This window comes from Glossina fuscipes, unplaced genomic scaffold (genome assembly GCF_014805625.2).
Source record: "Glossina fuscipes isolate IAEA_lab_2018 unplaced genomic scaffold, Yale_Gfus_2 0, whole genome shotgun sequence".
Classification (NCBI taxonomy): domain Eukaryota; kingdom Metazoa; phylum Arthropoda; class Insecta; order Diptera; family Glossinidae; genus Glossina; species Glossina fuscipes.
The window spans coordinates 24,122,755-24,131,634 of record NW_023998414.1 but is presented as its reverse complement, the minus strand read 5'-3'; the positions used below and the strand labels follow the sequence as shown (position 1 = coordinate 24,131,634).

General features: G+C 32.8%; 1 protein-coding gene across 2 annotated transcripts in view; it reads right to left on the bottom strand.

Annotated features, from left to right (window-relative positions):
- The window catches only part of LOC119631976 (PDF receptor), an 80,156-nt gene extending 78,602 nt beyond the window's left edge, over nt 1-1,554 (bottom strand). For both annotated transcript variants that reach the window (XM_038024745.1, XM_038024828.1), the window contains exon 1: nt 1,359-1,554. The gene's annotated coding sequence lies outside the window, so the exon portion shown is untranslated. The remainder of the gene's footprint in view (nt 1-1,358) is intronic.
- Nucleotides 1,555-8,880: the final 7,326 nt, after the last annotated feature.

The following is an 8,880-nucleotide window of genomic DNA, read 5'->3' as shown; positions in this document are numbered from 1 at the left end:
AAAAAAAAAAAAAAAAAAAAACATGCAATTCATTCATGCGTTGTTCAATAGGTTTATGCATTGTGTGTACAGATGGGTGTGTGCGTTAGTTAAACACAATGTCATACCCAGTCTCTGTTGTTGACTAAGCTGGTAAATCACGTGTATCTCATAATATATAATAATATGTTTATGTTCTCTTTACAAAATGTTTCTGCAACGTCAATACGCACATCTTCTCCGCAGACTTGCAATGCCAACGCATCAGATCAGATTTTATATATATATATATATATATATATATATTATATATAATATAATATAAATATGTTAGGCATTTTTCAAATCTATATTTAAAAAGTAATTACTTTCATTTTATTTATTTGCTTTTTTAAATTAAAATTTTTCTTATATTGTTTTTCAAATAAAATTCAAGTTTTTTTATTAAAATATTTAATAATACATTTTTTCCCCTTTCTCTGATTACTTTTCATAATTGTTCAGTTATTGCTCCCATTGCTGTTGCTCTTGATGCAGCCGAGGATATGAGTGATTTATTATGATTGCTTGTCAGTTCATTTATAAATAGAATGTAAGGCAGATGGTTTTTTAATTGATATAAAGAAGAAAAATAAAAAAAAAAACAAATGAGAAAATTATATTCAACTATGGCCGCAATCTTTAACACCTATCGCGTTTATCTTAACAGGACTTGAGAAAGGATGGATATTTTTTAATAATCCCCAATATTGGGCAATTGTGATCGATTTTATCCATTCGATCGCTCTCAAAATGATAAACGCGGAAAATTTTATCATAGTATATTTCGTAGTTTATGAGTAAAAAAGTAAAAATTTGATTAGTTTTGCTGGTCGCTTCCTTTGGCTCATTTCGCCCATTTTCCATATCAAGCTGAGCGCAAGCACATGCAAATACGATGCTATACATCAATGCCTTATCTTAATTTTTTCGTATTAAAAAATTTCTACTAGATTCATTTGACAAACGGACATGACCCCATATTTGTTATTAATCAAAACTATATATACATTCTGGTGTGCCCTTTGTACTTTCCTCTAAATGTTACAAACGTTTTGATAAAATGAATATGTATCTGACCTCCTCCGGTTGGCGGACACAAATCTCTTTTTCATTCTTAATAATTAAAATTTTAATTTTTGTGACGTCTACTAGGACGTATGAGTGTTATCTCATTTCTTGTTTTCTTATCTATTACCCGCATAAGTAGCCGAGTAAGTAAGAATCGCGATCACAAAATCAGTGTTCGCGAGTTGAAATCTCAATGCTGTAGAGTAGTAAACTTTGATCGTAGATATCGTAGCTAGTGAGTACTCAGCCGATAAAGACATAACACTTACCGATTGGGCTCACATCCACTAGGCTGCAGCCATCACTTCCCTATTTTTATATATAATATCTTTCTCTTTCCTCACTTCTTTTTGATCGTCACCGCGAATGGGAGACATCCATTGCTCGATTGGCCATATAAAAAATGTAAGTAAGAAAGTTATATTCCGTCGCGATCGAATTTTTTTTATACCCACCTCCGTTATCCTAAAAAAGAAAAAAAAAAAAAAATTAAAAAAATTAAAAGAATTAAATTTTCATGTTCTATAACATAGAGTGGGCCCGGATTATTTTCGCTATTTTTAAATTACCAGTGTTTGTTGCATAGGCGTGTGAATATTGTAGGCGTGCCCTTGGAAAAATTTCAACCCCTTTTAAATTCTTCCGCAAATTTGCAGGCGATATCTTCATTTTCGCTAACGGGGTATATTTACCATATATACTACAGATTTGCGCATACAGACAGATCGACAGACAAAAAGACGGACATGTTTAGGTGCATTTCAAATTTGAAACTGGCCAAGAATTTATATACTTTATTGGGTTTTTGAAGCTTCTTTCTCTTTGTTATAAAAAAACTGAAAAACTAATTAAATTTTGATACACTATACTATTGGGTAGGAATGATCAATTTTTTCCAATTTTTTTTTTTTCCATGTTACAGCATCACCTGGAGAATATGCGTTCAAATATTTGTGCATTTATCTGCTACAGGCTCTGATTAATGATCATCAAACAAATTTTTCATTCCTTTTTAAAATCGGAGGAGTTCGCATTTTAGATACCACTGCAGGCGTACCATTCAACCGTTTCGGCCAATTTTCAATACCAATCTGCGTACAAGAACTTCCAATATTTTTGCCAAATTTGAAGTGGACATCTTCATTTTTATAGACAGGAGGATATTTACATTGGTTACTATACAGACAGACAGACAGACAGACAGACAGACAGACAGACAGATATGCTTAAATCGATTTAAAATTTGATGCTGATCAAGAATATGGTCAAGTATACATTATGGGATCTCTAAATGCTTTGTTGTGGGCGTTGCAAACGTTTTGAGATGATAATGAACATACCCCTTATACCTGGGTGACGTATATATAAAACTCAAACTAATCGCAATTTGTTTTCCTGTTTGCTTTACTTTGAGAAAATTCCTTTAGATATTCCCATGGCTATCAACCGAAACCCGTATAGGGGAGTCTATATTTTGATAACCATGTTATTATTAACAGTAACTTTGATTTGAAGTTTTGCTGAACAACTCTGTTGTCATTGATAATGGTATGAGCGCTGGATAGAATTTTCGTTATGTCTTTATAGTCTTTTCTCAGAGCGACATACATCGCAATGCAATGATTCCTGAATAGTTAGACATCTTCAGCATAATATGATATGTAGATATGTGTACTATAAGATATGCGTGTGGGGGGTACTATGGTATCATATCTAATCAGATTACAAAGACTATTGAAATCTTCAATTTATTAAGAAAAATAATTAGGAAAGAATTAATTATATCCAAAAATTTCAAGCAAAAACCAAATTGTCTCCTTAAAAGTGTGCCTCCATAAGGCCCAATAGAAAGTTCTTAAAACAAAGGAACTACGTCCGGGAGAGATATTTCAGGCATTAAAGCCATGAATAATTGGTTGGATGAACCTGATTATCGAGGGCTTTGCCTTCTTCGCATCCGCTTCTTCCCTGTTAGACATTATGTGCCGGACCCGTGCTTCATGCATGGATTATAAATTTATACAGCAATTCGCTTTTGTTGCTGTCAAGCATCCCCAAATACGTGAAAGTTGCGAACTTCTGATATGCGTTCGTTATATTCGTTTTATAGCGAGCAAACACGGCATCGCTTTTGCACACAGCTCCATTACATTCAAACCTTATGTTATTAGGTGAATTACAAGACTTGGTGAAGCACCTAACATGCCTGAAAACTCACGAGCTTTCCATTAGCCCAATAACATTTGCTGGTATTTGTTCACTTTGTTCACTTCTGAGGTGATCAACTCATTTGATCGACTGTCGCTATATTGGGGTTGCCAGCTTGTATAGTATCGTCTAAACTCTATCGCTTAATTTGGTCTTGCTGCTTTAAATGCAAGAACGCACTCGCTTAAAATACAATTTAGCTCGATTTTAATGATGCATGCAAAGAGAGCATTGAAATGAAAGCATTCTGTCTTACGACTACGAATAATTTTTTTTAATTCTTTTTATTTTGCGTTTCACTCAAAGATTCACTAAAAGATTTAATTTATTCGTGGCTGTCAAACAAAAACTGAACACATTAGCCTCTTCAAGCTGGCAGCTGAAGCGGCATAAGGTTAGCGGACTTGTCATTATGATTAACGAAATTCGCAAACGAAAGCCTTAGTCCAAACGTTATGTTGAATTTTTCTGGGACTATTTTCATAGCATTCTATATAAAATTGTGATTGAAAATGTGAATGAAAATTTCAAACATTTATTGTTATCTGCTTTAAGGCTCGTAATGACAACAGGCAACGTAGCACGACAATAACTCTCGTAGGCGCTAAAGTATGAAAAGTGAATATTAAGAGGACAAGATTTTAAAATGAAAAGCAACGCACAACTGCCATAAGCATTGCTATTGGCAGCACTGTGTTTACTTACTCGACCCTCATGTATGTGTCAATGTAAATAATTAAAAATAAATATATATTTAGTAAAATCAGTACACGCTTAGAATATTTATTTATGCATTTTTCTATAGCTAGTTAACGGGTAGTTAATATTTGAAGTATAGATTAACAGAAAGTAAATAACGAGCAATTTTACACATTATTCGCTAGCATTACTTTAGTGTAATATTCAAATAATTTGTAGAGCTGACAGGTATTCAAGATGCGCTTTAGAAAGACTAAAGCTTTCTCTTACGTGATTTATTTGAACTCTTCTTCTCTTGAATTTGTGAGCAATTTTGCACTTGGACTGCGTATCTATGCAATTATACGTTTGAATAAAACAAAATATTCGGATTTATTGCTCTTCTTCTATGGGGGTTCGTTTTTGTTCTTCTTTATTCTTAATATATTTCATATCTTCTGCTTATAGATATTTTAAACATTTTTGTTTTTTTTTTTTGTTTTTTTTTTTTTTTATATTTTATTTTCAATAATTTTGAATTTTGAATTTTCTTTCACGTATGAAATAATTTTCTTATTAAAGCGCGTAAACTTTAGAAAAAAAAAAAAAAAAAAAAAAAAAATTTTTTTTTGTTTATATAAAATGTTTTTCTTTTTCTTTTGAACACTACGAGCTAAACACGTTCAATAATTATCTTAGACTAAAAAGTAATAATAAAAAGTCGGGGCATGTAATTTACTGATGCTTAAGTAAAATGAAAGTAAAAAAAAAAAAAAAAAAAAAAAAAAAAATGAAAAGAAATGAAATTGAAAAGAATAGAAAAAACAAAAATATCTTTACGGCATAAAAGACATAAACAGTAGACCGAGAGTCACATTTCGTTTGACGATAAGAAAAATATTTAACTGCTGGTGGGTAGTAAGTAATTTAAAACGTGTGCGAAACGACAACATATTTGATTTTGTAAGTCATCAAAATCCAGAACGAAACGAAAGAAATCGAAATGCGTTACTCGCCTCAAAACGAATCTCGAACGCCCATCAGCTTAGCAAAATGTTTATATAAAAAATGCTTAAATGTCGCAACTTTTCCGCTCGATTGGAGTATAGCACCATAATAAATATATTGTTGTTGCTGAAACTGTATTGTCTTTTACTTAGGTAATTCAAAAAGAAATTATTTATACGCAATTTCAAGTTCACATCTCTGTTCGGTATTAAGGAATGCATATTGAAAGCACATTCAAAGTTTCTTTTTATTTCGCGATAAGTTTACCTTTTTGAACGGGTTTATCAAACGTCCATAACCGTTTTTAATATTGTTCGGGAAATTTGAATGAAGACATGGGACATGGATTTTCACTTTCTCGCGATAGTTTGGCGAGAATAAGAAATTTAATATCAAGCGGACAGACAGACTCATATATATGTAAATATATATATATAAATAAATTGCTGATGCTTATAAATAATTCTTCTTAATTAAGTGTAAAACGACCCAAGTAGCATAAAAAAATTAATATAATCCTCGCCTTGTACTACGAATATAAAAGTTGTCAGCTTAGTTCACCTTCACCGAATTTCTTTAGTTTTCTCACCTTACCTCTCTCTCTCTCTCTATCTCTCTCTCTTTTTATGTGAGTGCATTCGGTTACGCTACATTGTCTTTGACATAATTTATATTTATAAGCAGTAAATAATTGGACATGTGAACGGATGGTTTGCACTCCTTTCCTTTCGCAACTTACCTCTTTAGGGTTTTATAGGGAATTGGAAACAAGCGGGGCAAAATGAGCTCACTTGAGCTTGATCTACATGTCTGACGTTTCGGTTGTCAATTGCAAATGACAGGCATTCATTGATGATAATGAAAAATGTTTATGAAAAAATGCATATAACGTGCATGGAAAGATATGAATATTTGTCATGTGTGGGTAATTTTTATTATTATTATTATTATTATTGTTGTTGTTGTTTTCGATGATTCTGTTGCTTCTATTTCTATTATTGTTGTTGTACCGAAAGACATACTCAACCGTCTTAAATGTATGTGTTTGTGTGATATCTTTCTCTCCAAGTTCTATAAATACTTGAACGTAAAAGTTGAAGCTTAAAGCGTATGTAAGCACTTTTGTTAGATTTATGTACTCACATCTATAGTACATACATAATAGCACATATATAGAGCAAGTGTTGTAATGCATACTCATGCATATCTATCATGAGTTGTGTTGAATTTCTAATCAAATGTGTGTTAAATACGTGGAATTTTTAATTTCTATACTTTTTATATAACTAAATGAATATCAATAACACTTATACGCCCCGACTGTTTATCGCTACTGCTCTTATTCATATTCAATCGAAACAAAATAACGGTTCATTAATATCATTGCAACACTTGTAACAGCCATATATTTTCAACAGAACGATATAATCATTCCATCCCTTATTCTATTAAGCTCCCAAAGACGAAAGTGCGAAGGTAAATAGCTTCATATTCCACAACTCACTATTTCACTTACAATATCCCCATCGCACAATACGATATCAGCAAACCATCAAATAAGAATTAAAGCAACTGCTGATATTCTTATGAAGATGGCGCAAGAGGTGCCTCAGTTGGTCCAAGTGTTTCGACACATTATTTATAGTAAGAAAATGTGATCTCTTCAAAATATCCATCAAACGGAAAATCCGTCTCTTCTCTGTTAGCAAATATGTGATCGATCTATTTATTTTTATTATAGAATTTGGAAAACAACAATTATTCGAGGGAATACCACCTAACCGAGCGGATAAGACTCGCCACTATCGAGCCAGTAGCGGTCTCACGTCTCAGTGCACTTTGACCATACTTGGTAGTTGCTAAAGCAAGTGTTCGGATGACCAAAATTATTTGAGAGGGAATGACACCTAACCGAGGAGAAAAGTTAAGTGCGTTTCGATTGAAATGGCATCAGATGAAGACCTGCACTATCTACAAGTGACCATAACTACGTCCATCGCAGTTAGCCATTCAAAAACGATAGCTTGACAATTTTAATACCAAGAACCTAATCTACCGCACGGCCACCGTTCAAACCCTCTCTTCTCTCCTTAACCATTCGATTCTGTTAAATATTCAGAAAATTTCTCTGCAAGATTTCCATATATGCACCATGCGCTTAGATTCTGGCAGATCGGTTATGTTATATCAGTCTCTGTTTGATATTAAATAAGATACCGAGAGAGTCTAAAAAAGTTAATATGTTATAATTTCAGTGCACGCTAGAAATCACAGCAACTGAGTGGCGAAGAATGAAAATATATTCAAAAAAATATATTAACCATATTTTCGAGAAAGTGAGTTTTAAACTACAATCTGAGATTTACTTATTGTTAGATGCGATATATAATATTATAATATTATTATGTTTCCTTTTAAGCAGCTACAAAAACGTTGTTATGCTTGATGGAGTACACACGAAGCGTGCCCTTACCCGTATAATATTTCGTTGTTGTTATAAACTTAAATGAAGGCAATGAATATGAATTGATTGCGTGTGTAAAGGTACACATATTATTCGAAGTAGATCATGCGGCACTAAGAATGGCATCCCCTCTATAGGTATGAAACAAATATTCTCGTCACTAAGCGCTCGGTTTTACGTACAACATAAGATATTAATGAATGACATGGCATAGTAACATGATGACACATATACATGACATCTTGGACAGAGATAGACAAGCATAGCTTTAGAACGCTACCATTTTTTGAAAATGACTTTACTGGATTTAAAAAAAAAAAAAAAAAAGAAGAAGAAAAGAAACACAGCTTCCAATAGCAAATTTTCATAAAATCAGTCTGCAGTGAGGCAATGTGTCACATCTCCATCGTAACCAACTTCATTAGGTAACCGTTTTAAAGGGTTACTTAGCAGATTGATATAAGTGAAAAGGCGCTTGTATGCCTTTAACAAAGTACTCTTTTTGTCGTTTAGTTTTGTTAACAATCAATGAATCAAATATTTCAGAAATTATTTTCGTATTAGAAGAATTGAAATAAAATCAAATTAATTGTAAAGGCTTGCAAAAAACTTAAAAGAATCGTTACTGAAACTTTTCAACTAAAGGAAAAGGAAAAGGGGAGATTTCTTTTAATTTTAAGTTTATTGCATTAAGATGAAAAGACTTAACAAAATCTTTATCTTCTTAAGACCTTAACTGCCACCACTAAACTTGAATTAAGGATAATATTGCTTTGTCTGCAGCATTGGGGAAACGTTAAAGCTTTTGATTCACTGTTCAGGTGAAATTATTATAATTTAAAAATTTTTCTGTTCAACTTACCTCCTTTGACGTTATATCGTGACATAAATTCACGTTTCGTTTGACATTTCCTCAAAACGGCACTCTCATATTCTTTTATGGTATGGCATTCATTTCATTAATTCCTTTAAATCATTCGACATTTTCAACAGTAAAATAAATTACCTTCGATTATAGAAATTTTAAATACATACACGAACCGATTGCAGGCATTCTTTTGGGTGAACATTAACGCAAACGGTACAAGCACAAATATTTTTCATTCGTATATTATTTCTTAGATATTTATGTGCGCACCATAGAAAGTAGGCCGTATATATATTTGGTCAGAATTTTTGCAGTACCAGACAGACAGAGGCTTTAGAGATCTTATCTTGATCTAATCTTGATTCGTAGCAAAATTTGAATCGACCTGGATACATCCGACGGCTAGTAGGTACATCCTTCCATCAGCCTGCAGTTCCGTCCGTCCCATTGTCCGACTGCGTATAGCTCCATCTATCCGCCCGTCCATCGGTCCTTGTATGCGCTGGTACATCTATCCGCCTTTATAGTGCTTGTATTAAACAATTTTCTGATCGTAAAAATCGAT